We start from the raw sequence: 15,617 nt of genomic DNA, 5'->3' as shown, positions 1-15,617 counted from the left end.
ATCCTCAGTAATTACTGCCTTCCATAGTTGCTGTTATCTTACCATGTTTTGTTTCAATCCTACTCAAAACAGGCCAGAGAATTAGCTGACCAAAATGTGGTGAGAAAATTAACTACTGAAGGCAGTACTTACTGGGGATACAATTACGAGACTCAGCATTTCTATTCCGTCATGGTTAACCACCTGAAGAAGGTCAGAGAATGAGTGGCTGAAACATGTAACAACAACTATAAAAGATGAGGATATCAGTCTGCAAAAAAAGTGAATACACAAATTATGAAGCCTTAGATTTAAAAATAAAAAATATAAAATACCATTCGGTACAGACCCAACAATGGAAGATCAGATAAGAGTACAAAATTGGATTTATAAGACCATAAAACCCAACCTTGATCGCCCTTTGGGACCCATGGTGCAGTGGATAGAGGCGTTAAATCTCTACGATGCCAGATGAGCATCATCTAAAGATAGCGTTTTCCATCCTACCCAAAGCAGGTCAGAAAATTAGTTGGCCAAAACGTGGTGAAACAACAACAACTATGGAAGGCAGTAATTGCTGAAGATACTGCTGTTTCACCACGTCTCAGCCAACTCATCCTCCGACTTTCTTCAGGTGGTTAACTGCAACAGGATAGGAATGCGGAGTCTTGTAATTGCAAGGAAGGAACTGATTCAACTTGAATTTCTTGTAATTGCAAGACTCCGCATTCCTATCCTGTTGCAGTTAACCACCTGAAGAAAGTTGGAGGATGAGTTGGCTGAGACGTGGTGAAACAACTATGAAGATGAGGATGACGCAAAAAAATGAATACACAAATTATGAAGCCTCATCAAGTGTTGCTTTGTTACTTAGCTAAAAACAACTCAAATTTTATGTTCCGAATGGTTCTCTGCTCTTTGTCAAATAATAAAAAGTAATCATTATTTCTTTTAAGAGAGTGGAGGACAGCTTGAAATATTAAAATTAACTAAAATTTTACATGCATTTATAATTTCTGTAAAGCTATTTTTTTATTTGGCAAATAGTCAAATGTGAAGAAATTCATTATTTTTAGCCAAGAAATGAATTTTGAATTAAAACCAAAGCATATGTTTGTTTATATGTATATATATATATATATATATATATATATATGAGCGAGAGAGAGGAATATAAGCAGAGATAGATATGGAATAAGTAATATATATGGATTGAGTGGAAAAGCATGGAAAAAGACAAAAATATCAGCTTATTCAAATTTTAGTTTCATCTTTCACACTTTCATACTTTAAAATGTTACAGAAGGTCAGAAAAACATTAGTACCGCCAGTTTGAAATACGATATGAAAGAACAAGTTTATAGTCGAAAAATATTGAATGGCGACATCCCTGGATATATTAAAGATACCGTTACAATTCCTAACAAACTAAACCAAATAAATATACTTTCAAATAAAGAACTATCTCACTTGAGCAATAATTGTTTACTTATTGAATGTTGTTTATATTTCTATAACTGATTTAGGGTATTTTTGCACTGTTGACTCAGGAAATGGGATCCATTTCTCTCTATCAAGTCAAGTTTTTGTACTGATTTGAAAAAAATCAGATCTTGTAACAATATCGATTTCATTTTTATGGTATTATCAGTTGATTTTTGTCAACACATCATCCTAAATATGTTTTTAAGAGAAAAAATGTTTGTCAACAACATATTGATTACATGATAGAAACATTGATTACTGTTAATTGAATGGGAGCATTGATAAATGTAAATTGCATGTTGCTTCACCATTGCTTGAACTTCTATTTCTTCAAACTCTTGGAATGCTCATCAGCCGGGAGGTCCCTCCTCAGATTCCAGCAGTAGTCAGCCATCATGACTGCGTCCAAGGCTAGTCTCATCTCTTTCAGGTCCTAATGGAACTTCTTTCCCTGCTTGTCACTCCTTGAATCCAGGTTATCAGGAAACTGGTATATATCTGAAAATAGATAATGCATCTTGACGCTCATGTTGCAGCTCAGGTTTCTGAAAGCAGTCAGCATGTTGTTGACAAGTTCTGCATAATTTCTGGCTTCATTGTTGCCAAGAAAGTTCTTCACTAGCAGAACAAATGACTTCCAACCTTCCAATTCCACTTCGTTTGAGTTTTTAAACTCTGGATCTCTGATGAGCTGCTGAATCTGAGGACTGTCAAAGACGCCACATTTCAGTTTCTCCACGGTCAATCCTGGAAAAGACTGGCACAAATAAGTTAGTGAAGCAATCACCATTCTTGTCCAGAGCCTCGATTAACTGTTTGATTAAACTGAACTTTTGTGCAACGGTAGGAAAAGTATTCTGTCTACCTGAAAGTCAATGTTTCTTTCTTTGCAAGGCCAGTCCGCCTTCATGTATGCTAAGCACCAATTATTGGAAGATTCGAGGTTTTAGGACTTCAAACTGATCCGTTTTCGACATAATTACCCAGAACTACAAGACCTGAATACTTCTCATGATTAAAATAATAATTTCCAATCAAAACCTGGTAATTTACCCCCACCAACTTCTACAATGTTCCACATATGCATACAAAATCGTAAAAAACGACATGTGGCCATAGCTCAAAAACTTGATGTGATTCTTGGATTCAGCACATCAAATCTATCTTAAATCAGTTGAAAAAAAATCTGTTGTTGACCAGTAATATTAATGATAAATATCCTATAACATCTAACACAATGAAAGTATCCAAGTTTGTAAAAAATTTCTTACATTATATACAAATCAATTTTTAACTATGGTCAACCCATACACAAATTCTCCCAAGCAGATTTTACTAAGCTTATATATACACCAGAAAGAACAGTTGGAAATAACTCGCATACCATCCACTATGATTCTGCAATTCTTACAGCTACTTACCTAGAAAATGGAGCTGTTAAAACTGACAGCAATATGAGACAAGGAAAAAGTAGCAACCTTAGTAGAAGTCAGTGTCTTAAATAATGCTGGCTTAAACAGAGTTGAAAAGAAAATACCAAGGTCTTATGTACATGAAATGAAACAAATTTTAAAAGCTCCATCATTCCAGTAATTATAGGTGCAACCAGACTCATGAAAAAGTTTCAAAAACTAGCTAACGATATACCCGATAAACCAAGTGCAAGAAAGATAAACAATTGCATTTAGAGAGACAGTTAGAATTTTAAAAAGATCTCTTAGTTGGAATGTATGACATAACAAGAACATGAAAAAAGAGACAAGAAAAAAGACAAGGCGGGAAGGAGAGGAGATAAGGAGGGTGGAAGATAAGGGGGCTGAGCAAAAGAGAATATGCTGCCATGATGACATGCAGAATGAAAACAAAAAAGCAGCAGCAACCAAAAAAGATTGCAAGAGTATACCAAGGTGCATGAGTAAGGGGAGAAGATAAAGCCGGCAGTGGTAGACTTACAAAGCTACTACTTTGATTAACTCCCAACTTTTCTCTACCTCCACCCCATCTCCAAATCCAGGATAGCAATTATCTATGACTCATAATCAGAATCAGAGAGTAAAGAGAAATCATGTAGTGAAGGAGGAGTCATGCCAAAAAGTGGCAGTGGTGGAGAGTTTCCTTCACTACAGTACAGAGTGTTTATTCCATAATACTTATTACTACAACAAAAGCCTGCAAAGAAATTGTTGGCTCGTTCTCCTTAGACTATATCTTTATTCAAATTCTATCAATCTAGGTTATATATAATTTCCTTGATCACTTCCAGATGTAACACCGGTAAAAGCAAGAAAATACATTTTTTTTTTTTTTTTTTTTAATATCAAAAAAACACACACAAATGATTATATTTCTTCAAAAATCTCAAAAACCGTCATTCAAACATTAAAGCAATTCAGGACAAACCTTGGCACAATATTAGATTTTCGGATTGAAGTTTTTAACAATTTGATTTATCTGAACACTGGCATTTTTATATCTATCAGAGTTTGATATTTCTAAACCATGCAAAACATAATAAAATAGTATTCAAATTCGTCAAATGAATTTTTTGTATTCAGTCAAAGTTCTCAAAAATCTTCCCTAGTCGCTAACACTTCATCTCTATATGAGATACATAGATATTCGAATATTCCATTAAAGTTCTCCTTTATATCTTAAACACAGAATCAGTAAAGATATTTCCCTTTCCCCAATTAACCATTTAAATATGTTATAGTATACCTTTCTTGTGGTCTCTTTTCTTAATGGATTCCAGAACAAGAATTCATCTAGTCTAGTAAGTATCTAGTTCCGTGCTAGTTGTGGTAACATAACCGAATGTCCGCTCGATCTCGACGAAGGTTATTTTGTGTACAACATGGAGCCGCTGTTCCCCAGGGAGGAAAGAATGGTTTTCCTGGCGATCCTGGCAGTAGCGTGCATGGTGATTTGGATCACGCGCCTCAAGTTGGTCCGCGAAGGGACATCTGTTCTGGATCGGGATCTGATCATTTACTTTAAACATTTGCTTAAAGTAAAGATCAGATGTGATTGGAGAAGGTTGCCTAGAGTGGAATTTGACAAGAGGTGGGTGCACAGCACTAGTTTGTGCATCCGTCGAGGAGCCAAGTTTCAATACGTGTTCCCTCCTTAAGCATGGCACGGGCGGTGTTGGGGCCTTCGGAACCCATCCCGCTTAGGTTCTAGCTAAGAAAAACTTAAGACTCTTGACTGGTGGTATAAATGAGATCCTGTTCCTGATTTTATTTTTGGTACAAGAGAACCTCTGAGTCTGCCCATCCCCTTTGTGCCACATCCTTGCTTTTTCAACATCCCCGGTCACTCCCCTACTCAGAGGTCACCTTCCAACCCCCCTCCACCCGTTGCTTTGTTTTCTCCAACTTCCATTAAGGTATCTTCCCCAATCCCGATTAGGGATCGCCCTGCTTTCGGTTCCCCGGAAAACAGTGGGGGGTCTAGTCACCTAGATTAGTACAGGGGGGTCTCACTAACAACCCAGTAGGAATTATTTTTTGTTTTTGATATGAACACTTTTGTTTAGTTTTTCCCCACTCCACAAACAATCTTTCACTTAATTCAAAAACTTTTTATTTACTAATGAAATTGAATTTTATTTTTTCACACATGCCCACACACACAAAATTAAGAAAAAAAATGCATACACAAACACACAGACAACTGTCTATAAATTGTAAATATGTTTTTGATTCTTAAACGCTGGGGATTTATTAGTTAGATTAAGATCCATAGAGTGAATGAGGTATTTTGGTAAATGTTGCCAGTCAAGAGTAAGACTCCAAAGTCTACATTTATTACCTTTAATCACTTTAGTCACAAAGACCCTGAACCCTTCCCTAATTTCTTGTAGGGCCTTGTGCCTAATTTTGTTGTTTAAAGATCTTTTGATTTTTACTTAATTGTATTTTCAAAATTTTTAAAAGCAATAAAATATATAAACAAGATCAAAGTGTAGTATCTGTTCTTCAGATGCTGCACTTCCATTTCTTGTTCTCTTTCGGTGGAGGATCAGTCCTTCACGACTGAGACAATTTTTTATTTTTGTACCTTTTCTCCACGTTAAAAAACGACCCAGGTGTCTAACTCTGTCCCGTGGGGAGGCGAAGTAAATAGGTATATTAAAGGGTGGAGAGAATTTGTGTGTGTGTGTGTGTGTGTGTGTGGTTTGTGAAAAAGAACCTTAGTAAAGTGCTGAATCAAAGAAAAATTCAATATAAGAGCATAACATTTTATACTTTTACAGGTCAGATAAACATTGGTACCATCGGTTTCAAATTCAATATAAGGAGACCAATTTATGGTAAAAAAAGTCTCTTCTCCCCAGAAATGATGACCGCACATTTTTTCCAGATAATTTAAATTAACTTATTAGTTTTTTATGAACTTGTTTTTTTAGGGACTCCCAGTTTATGGCTGGAAAGTTCAGAGGAAATCTGAGTTTCAAAATATCTTTCAACAATTTAAATTTTATTTCTTTATATTTGAATTGAAAAAATATTGATTTTTTTTCAAGGAAGATTACTCTAGAATTTTTTTTCTCAAAATCATGCAATTTGTCATAAAGCTTCACTTGAACATGTGTATACACTGTACTTTTCTTTTTAATAAAGTTTATACAAATATATACACACACATCTACAGTATTTTGTTTTATTTCTATACATGTTGTTAAAGTTTTTCTGGAGAAGAAAAATTGTTTTATTCTAATTACATTCCTAATTTAATAATTTTATTTTAAGATCTGTTTATTTTTTTTATTTTGAAATCTAAATATATATACTCTGTAGTCACCTACATTTATTATTTCATTTTTTATATTTTCACCTACTATATGCTTGTACACTCACGCATACTTATTTTATATAAATATAGTTGTATGTACAATGTGCCTTAAATAAGTTTTCAGACTATTTTGTACAGGCATTTAAAAATGTGGTAGACTTTTGAGAATTCAGTAAGTTATTGCTATACATCTTATGAGATGACTGAATAATTTTTATGATTTCAGGTTCAAATAAACAGCTACAGCAGGAATTGAAATACACCCTACTAAAGCCAGATTTTCACAGCTGGTGAATTTCAAAAATGCAATCTGGACGTGAGGACATTTTAGAAGAACGATATGCAATAAAATTCAGTTTTGGAAAAAATGCCACAGAAACGTATAAAATGCTTCAGACTGCTTTTGCATCTTGTATGAATTGAGCATCAGTTTCTGAGTGGCATAAAAGATTTTTAAAAAGATGGAGTCTGTGAGGGATGATGAGAGGAAAAGTAAGGGACTCGGAACACCAGAGTTGATTGTCCAAATAAAAAATTTCATGGATAAGGACCGTCATGTGTCTATAAAAAACAATAAGTGCAAAGTTTGATGTCAGTGTGGGAATTGTACACAATTATTCGCAAGGAACTGAAGATGTGGAAGGTTTGTACTAAGTTTGTCCCAAGAAGACCAGAAATAAAGACGTCATGACAGCAAGGAGATGGTCGAGCTGATCAAGTCAGATCCCATTGTTTTTGATGCCCTAGTGACCTGTGATGAAAGCTAGATCTACTGCTATGGCCCAGAGACCAAGAGACAGAATTTCCAGTAGAAGCATGCCGGTTCTCCCAGACCCAAGAAGGCCAGATAGAGCAAATCGATCTACAGGGTGGTCAAAAAGTCAGGTAACATTTTAAAGAAAAACAATATTAGCAATACACGTATATTTAAGTACCATACATTGAAATATAAAATGAAACAAACATGAAATATGTTTATTTTGTTAATTGTCGTCCATTTCTCTCTATCAATCGCTGGAAGCGATTAACCACTGATTGTGTAACACGTGTAATCATGTCAGCTGATATCCGCGCAATCTCCTCTTCAATAAATAACTTTAAAGACGCTATTGTATCAGGCTTCTTGCCATAAACGCTATCCTTTACATAGCCCCAAAGCCAGAAATCAGGAGGGGTAGTTTATATATTACACTCAAATATTTAAACAAATAATATTAAACGAATAGAGATTATAATGGATCATATTGTTTTTTCTACCTTTAACATGTTACCTGACTTTTTGACCACCCTGTAGAAATTTATCTCTTTTTTTGACAGCACAGACATGATCTACATGAAGTGGGCTCTTACTGGACAGACAATAAACAATGAATAATATGTTGAGATTTTAAGGGAGTTCAGGAAGAAATTCCATTAAAAAAGCCCAGCACTCTTCAAATCGGGTCAGTGGCATTTCCACCAGGACAATACACCAGTCTACAACTCAATCCTTGTCACAGACCAAGATGGGCATCAAGACTGTGCCTCACCCTCCTTATAGTCCAGACCTTGCTCCCTGTGACTTTTGGTTATTTCCTAAACTCAAGGAAAACCTTAGAAGCTGTTGCTATGAGACAATTGAGGAGATGAAAGGCTGTGATGAGGGTCATTGGCACGGTCACACAAGAGGACTTTCAAGGAGTCTCCCAGATATTGTTGGAATGGTACAATAAGTGCATTGCAGCTGGAGAAGATTACTTTGAAGGGGATTAGAGTTTCATGTGTGTACTAGCAATAAAAGTGGTCATACGAAAAATGCCTGGAAACTTATTGGAAGCATCACATATACGCATGCTTATATCCAGAAGATATTATACACATAAAAATCTTTTTCTTTTTTTATATTTCATCATGAGTCACATCTTCCACATTGTTATTTTTCGCCATTCCTTCTGAGCAAGTTGGTTTATGGATGCCCAACTATTTAGAGACGTCCAATCAAAAACATTTTCTCTCCACCTTTTCTTTGGCTTTCCTCTGCCTCTTTTGCCTTCTAACATACTCCTCAAAGCAAAGCCTGGACAGGCCAGTGGTTGATCGTTTGACATGGCCAAAAAGTCTAAGGGTTTTACTTTTGATTTTATCAAATAGAAGGGGGTAGGGAAGTAATTTGACAGAGGGTGGATATTTTTTTTCTCCCTTGAAAAAAGTCAATATTTTTTAAATTCAAATATAAAAGAAATAAAATTTAAATTGTTGAAAGATATTTTGAAACCCAGATTTTCTTGGAACCTGCCAGCCATAAACCAGGAGTCCCCAAGAAAAAAAAAATTAATAAAAAACTAAGTTTATATATATAATTTAGAAAAAAATGTGTGATCAGGTGATATCTGGTAATGAAACGCATTAAGTGATTTTGAAACACCTCAATGCAATTTGGCTGGTTGTTTAGTCCATGTGATACAATCAAAACCATATAAAACTACTGGAAGACATAAATAAATGTTCACTTTAACAGTTATTGGCACCCTTTTTGATTTGAGAATGGTGCCAAATTCTGTGTTTCAATGTAGTCTCATGATCAGTGGAGAAAATCAGTTTATGCCCTAAATAAATGAATTAGGTGACCTGTTTGATGGATTTACTGTGAATAGTCATGGTTAGGTTAAACTGTGATACATTCTGTTTTCTCTAGGTTTATTTCTAGTTCTATCTCCTTTGCATTCTTTGCTAACAAAAACTTGAAGTTTGTGTGCGTTTATTAAGAGCTATGTCATCAGCATAGGAGAGGTTGGAGAGGATTTGTCCACGTATAGAAAAAACACTTTGGCATGTCTCTTCTGTCTTAAGCATAACATCAACTAGTGTAGCACAGAACAGGATTGTTGAAAAGCATATCTCCTTGCTTGATGGCCTTTTTGATGTTTATGGAGTGGCTAAATCCAAGGTCTGTTTTTCTAAAAGCATGTGATCTGTTGTAAAGTGATTTTAGAAGATTAATATAGGCTTTGTTAAGAGGAGTTTTGTCTAAAATTAACCAAAGTTTGTCTAATTTGATACTTTTTTTTTTTTTTTTTTTTTTTTTTTACAAAAAAAAATTATATATAATGGTTCATTAAACTCGATTTTTCAATCAATTGGCTAAGGGTAAAAATCTCTTCGCCCGTGTCCCTTTCACATTGATAAGCCGATTGGGAATCGGGGAAACAAAAATAAAGATCACTTGTGATTCTGTTGCCAATGATAGTCATAAAAAAAAACAAAAAAAAAAAACGTAACATGCGGCCACAGCCGAGATTGAACTCACTACACAAGTTTGTAGTCTAATTCAAATCTTGCCCATAGCTGAATACTTGATGATGCTGAGGGTACTTTTATTGTGATGCCATCACGAGATGGGTTGCCTATCACAGCTTAAGGGAGTCGTATCTACCCTCGAGATAAGGATAGATTGGGCCAGTTTTGACCTCGCAGTACATATAGCGCCTTGCTTTCCCAAATCGTCACTCATCTAATACTGGCTAGGCTCAACATTGCTTAACTTCGGTGATATTAATGGAACATGTACATCAAATCTGTTGCCAGGGACGCTGGGAAATGGTGGGATCCTTCTACCGCTCCAGAAGATATCTCACTACTAATGCAATTCTCTATCTGTATAAAAGCCAAGTATGTCCAAGGATGGAGTACTGCTGCCACATCTGGGCAGGAGCTGCTAAAAACAGCCTATCCTGCCTTGACAGAGTACAAAATAGACTTTGTGGTTTAGTGGGGGATGCCCTTTTCTCTTCCCTGCAACCTCTCTCCCACAGAAGAGACGTTGCGAGCCTGTCCCTGTTTTATCGTTATTTCCATGGCAGATGCTCGTCTGAGCTCCAATCCCTCGTCCCCCCTCGTCAATCTTTCACGAAAAACACCAGACTAGCTAAAACAACTGTCAAAAATTTTCCCCACTCTCTATCTGTGCCTAAATCCAAACGTAGATTCCATGAACAAAGCTTCTTTCTTAGAACTGCACGCTAGTGGAACTCTCTGCCGCTTGCCTGTTTCCCATCTGACTACAACTTGGACGTCTTCAAGTCCAACATAAACAAACTCGACAAACCGCCCCCTTAAGTAAGACACTATCAAAACCCCCCAATACTAATGATTACTACAATACTATCTCATTGATTACCGTACACTCATTAACCCTGAGTCGCCTTCGGGCCTTGATAAGAGTTGTGACCCCGATGTAAAAAAAAAAAAAAAAAAAAAAAGGCAGACTGTAACAACCACTCCGTTTTGCAAGGCCCGTCTTTTAACAGAGATTCTATTTTGTCAATTCTAAGAAGGAATATAATTGAACGAGGGCCAACAATTCCAGAAGTCACCACTACCGTTGAGGTAAAAATAAATCTGTCGGCAAGAGAAAACTTAAGTGCTAAGCCTCACTGCTTTATGCAACATTATCAATATCTTCTATTTTAGCACTTGTAATTAGTAGACCATAATTTGTCATAAAAAGGTGATCATGGAGCTTTACAGAAATATTACATGCTACTAGAAACCAATTGTGCATTTAATATTCATTTGACACTTTCTCCTTCAGAGGAAGCTGGTTCTACCCGCTTAGGGTGAATTCTGTTGACATACATAACACCATTACTTGTACTTGTAGTGGCTATTATCCTGGTTGGATTGAGCTGGCTTTCTCTTGAGCACGAACTGCATTTCTAACTATCGCAGTCCAGTTTCATCTATCTTGGGCCAGATTGCAGGATATGCTATCCACTTCTTATTCCATTACCGGAGACCAATTACTTGTGGGCCTGATAATACTGTCAGGTCGTTCTTAATTTTTGTTGCTAAGGTCTTCAGCTGCGCACCAATACATTTGCGCCAGCCAGGCAGAGAGGGGAGAAAGAGTAATTTGCGAATGAGCTTTTCTTCTGGTCAATGAGCTGCATGTCCAAACCATTGGATAGGTTGTTGAAGGCCGGATGGCAGCGGGTGTATGTTTAGTCTTCAGCAGAGAGTAGAAACCAGAACAGAATCTCCATGGCAGCAATGCAGAATGCCAGAGAGAATGATCACATCACAATTATTCTTAGTAGGTTTTTTTACAACAGATTAATTGATTGTAAAATACATCTGGAAGATACTTGGAGATGAGTAAATCCTCAGTGATGTGCTCAACCTATATCACCTGACCTATTTGAATTGGAAACAAGCCCCTCCGAACTGTACAATACATTACCAAGAAGCAGTTGTGCCTAAGACTAGAAGAACCAAAGTTTGGAAGGATGGGTCACTACAGAGGGTGGGGGGTTCTAAACCACAAGCATCTTATGAAAATACACAATATTTATACCTAGATGTGCAAGTGGTTCTTCATTTTATGGATCATGCTGAAATAATGTTCGTATTAAGCCACCCATTCTCAAAACAAATGAACTATTCTGTACTTTCATAGAATCTCTCCAGTTAATCTCTTTTCTCTTGCAATTTTGTTGTACAAATTAAAAATGGAGGAATTCTAGTTCATCTTTAAGTTTCAGACTGAGATCTGGATCAATTGTATAGTTCAAAATGCAAAGCAAAATATAATTTAAACAGTTGATCATATTGATTTTCTTTTAGTAACAGATACAAATAATGGCATCGATTTTAATAGAATCATTAAAAATAAGACACAATGTGCACATTTAGTGATGAAGCTTAAACAGAGTACCGACCAAAATATAATTTCAACCTGAAATGTCAGAGGAATTAAATTTCTCAGAGATGTAAGGAAGCATCTAAAAATTAAAAATGTTAATCCGTGAGATTTGCTGTTATTGAGATTTCAGCCAAAGAACTCTGATATAGAAGAGGTTAACAAAAAAAATGAAGATTAAGCAAGAAGCAAGACCATTTAAGCAAGAATCTACAAAAAGATACAATGGCTCATATGATGTAATGGAACCAAGTGGCTGATACTTGACATGTAAATTTGGAATGCGATGGATGAAAGCAAACAAAGGTTTGCTCAACAAAACTAACATTCCTTAAAAAAAGAATAAATAAAAAAAGTTGGTAATATTTTTTCTGCTACTCTGTTAGAAAAAGAAAACACTTAAATTGTAAGCTCCATACAGACAATTGCATACTGCAATATTATTTTCATGCTATTCAAGTATAACAGGTTAACATGACAATGAGTTTAAAATAAGTGCTAGTTTTAATCTAAAAGTTTGACACAAACAAACATTTCTCCTTAGACGTATTTAAATCTATGTATTTATATATATAAAAATGTAACTTGGTTTGCTTGTTTTGACAAAAAAATTCTACGTAACTACTTCTATTGAAACTTTTGGGCATTAACTCATTAGAATCCAGGTATGTTTTTATGTTATTAAAATAAAATAAAGATTATAAAATAAAAAAAATATTTTAAAAAATTTATTTTTGTTCCGAGTTTGGCCAAGGCTGTTTTCTGGAACCACTTCTGGTTTATATTGAATCTACTTTCATTATTCCATTTTCAAGAAGCATTCAGTCACTTTTCCTTATCGATAAGTACACCATTCATCCTGTTCTTTTTTTATAGAAAAAACTAGCATTTCAGCCCGGCATTGCCCGGGTGTTTAGAGGTGTGTGTTGAGCAAAAAAAAAAAAAAAAAAAAAAAAAAAAAAGTGGTAGTAAGAAAGCAGGCTCGAACCCGTACCGCAGAGGAGGAAAAGAATGGGAAAAAAACCCTGATGTCTTTGCTGTTACGACCACTGCCAAACCAGAAGTGATGTAGGTTTAAATTAAGGGTAGACAATCGAAAGGAGAGAATGACTTTTGAAAATATCGGCAAAAAAAGCGACCCCCCTCCCCATAGAAATTTGCCCAGTTTAAGGTGAAGATATTAATGTTTTTTTAGACAATTTTTTTCGATATTTGTCGTCTGAAAGGTCGAACTTCAAAACGATACTGATTTTGGTAAAATCAGTCGCCTCTGTCGAAAGTTTTAGGCAGACATGCAAACATACATACGTATATTGGTAACTAAAAATTTTCAACCCAAACTGATTAAAAAGCTTGCCTTATCTCTGAAAACCCTTTATGTAAAATTTCAAATGTTTAGACCAGAAATTATCTGAGTAATTTGGTAGACACCACAGAGGTCAATTTTTTTAAACTTTGACCCCTATTATGACCCTTAACATTTATTGTTTTGGGCTCAAATCAAGTTATTAAGTTAGATCCATGTCCAAGGAACCTATATCTAAAATTTCAAGTGTTTAGACACAAAATTGGTAGAGGAGTTTGGTAGAGTTCTCAAGGTCAAATCGTTGAACTTTGACCCTTTAACAGCCAAATTTCTGACCGAAAATGGATTACAAAGATTTTCCCAAATCTCAGTACTTTGTATATCAAATTTCGAGTCTGTAGACTTAATATTGACAGAATTATTGTGTAGGGAAATGTACACAGACACGTTCACTTTTATAGATATCTAGATTGAATTAATTTGTTTTTTTCCTTCCTGCTTTTTCTTTACAGATTATTTCTTTACCATAATCGGTGTATGATTGACTTTTATTAATTATATTTACACATGTGCGTCTACGTCATTAAGTATGATTCTATTCTGTTTTTATTATTTTTGTAAAATACAATTTCTTTAATCTCTTTTTTTTCATTCAACTTTACTTAAACGTTCTTTCTGACCAAAATTTGCCATTAGAATCTGGGTATGTTTTCATGTTATCAAAATAAATTTAAAATATGAATTAAAAAAACAAAACATGGTAGAACTTTCGTTTATATTGGCTATTTCATTCATTCTGTTTTTTAACTATTAAAAAATAATTGTATTTTTTTTTTCTTGCTTTTCCCCCATATTCTTTATACCATTGCTGCCGATGTATCGTTAATTTACTATATAGATAATAACTTTAAAATGTGCCTGTTGCGTCATTAAACATACTTCTATCTTTTTTTTTTCTTAATAAAAAAAAAAATGCATTTGCTGTTTTTCTTCCAACTTTTTTTTCATTCTTTACATCTGTTTTAGAACAATACACGCACCTCACTGTTTCCTGTTTAACAAAAAAAACTTATTTTCCATTCCTTATTTTCATCGCTTAATTTATTAGAAACTTATCCGGTTGCAGTATAAGAACTAAAATAATTATTACTTTCTTTGCCATTAACTCATTAGAGTCTGGGCATGTTTTTTATGTTATCAAAATAAATTAAAAATTATAAAATAAAAAATATACGAAAGAACTTCCAGTTTATACTGAATCTATTTTGTTCATCCTGTTTTTTTTATTAGTGAAAAACTGGTTCCTATTTAAAAAGGCAAAGAAAACCTTTAAAATTCTTTTCGTCGATTATTTCATTATAAAATTGCCAAGTTACAGTTTAGGACTAAACATATTTATTACTTTCCCTAATACTTTCTTCGCTAAAGCAGATAAATTTCTTTGTTTTCCATTGTTGATGTTTCTTTGATCTATTAAAACAATTATTCTGTTTCCTATTAAAGTTTTTCCCATTTATATAAGACCTTGCCCTACAGCAGATCACACTTAAGTCATACTCGCAGTGCTGAATTAAGGCGTCGATTAGTTGCCAGTCAAAATCCTGACCAACGAGCATTTGCAAACCAGCGGAGCAGACAAACAATAATTCAGATATGTGCCAATGAAGCAGCAGAGCGACGTGCTGCCAGACTTGAGGAGACACGAATATGGGTACAACAATCCTGTAATGCCTCTGCAGATCTCAACGGAATGAACGTGAGAGGCTGAGACATGCGGAAAGACGTCAATGAGAAACTGCACATCAATGTCAAACATAACTCCATGCTCAACAATCCCGGGATTAGGATTGCCTTGCATCCCACTACAACCCTGATCATGATTACAGTTTGAGTTGCCATGTTCACATCGGCACTATGACTGAAGTGTCTCTCTATTGCAAGGCTCTGAAATTTAAGGAAGAAACTAAAGGATTATGTTGTGCCAACAGAAAAATTAAGCTACCTCAACTTGAAAAACCACCAGAACCATTAAAAACTTTGCTTGCTGGATATACTGCTGAATCAAAGCATTTTCTATCGAACATCAGGAAATACAACTCATGCTTCCAAATGACGACGTTCAGTGCAGAAATCATTACAGCTCAATTCATTTTAAAGTAAAAGGACAAATTTACGATAAAGTTGGATCTCTGCTTCCATTCCTAGATGGTCATCATAAATTCCTACAAATGTATTTCATCGGTGATAACAATGATGAACTGAATGCACGCTGTGGAATTTCAACTGGCACAAGAAGGTCCATTGTTTCCCAACTGCAAGACATGCTTCATAATAAAAACAATTTAGTGCATTTATTCAAAACTGCAATTGAAA

General features: G+C 35.1%; 1 protein-coding gene across 4 annotated transcripts in view; it reads right to left on the bottom strand.

Moving 5' to 3' along the window:
* LOC145255725 (protein phosphatase 1B-like) overlaps positions 1 to 15,617 on the bottom strand; it is a 466,557-nt gene that overhangs the window by 156,954 nt on the left and 293,986 nt on the right. The window lies entirely within an intron of this gene.

This window comes from Euprymna scolopes, chromosome 31 (assembly GCF_053919585.1).
Source record: "Euprymna scolopes isolate OS-2025 chromosome 31, ASM5391958v1, whole genome shotgun sequence".
NCBI classification, from domain to species: domain Eukaryota; kingdom Metazoa; phylum Mollusca; class Cephalopoda; order Sepiida; family Sepiolidae; genus Euprymna; species Euprymna scolopes.
This window is presented reverse-complemented; position numbering and strand designations above follow the sequence as displayed.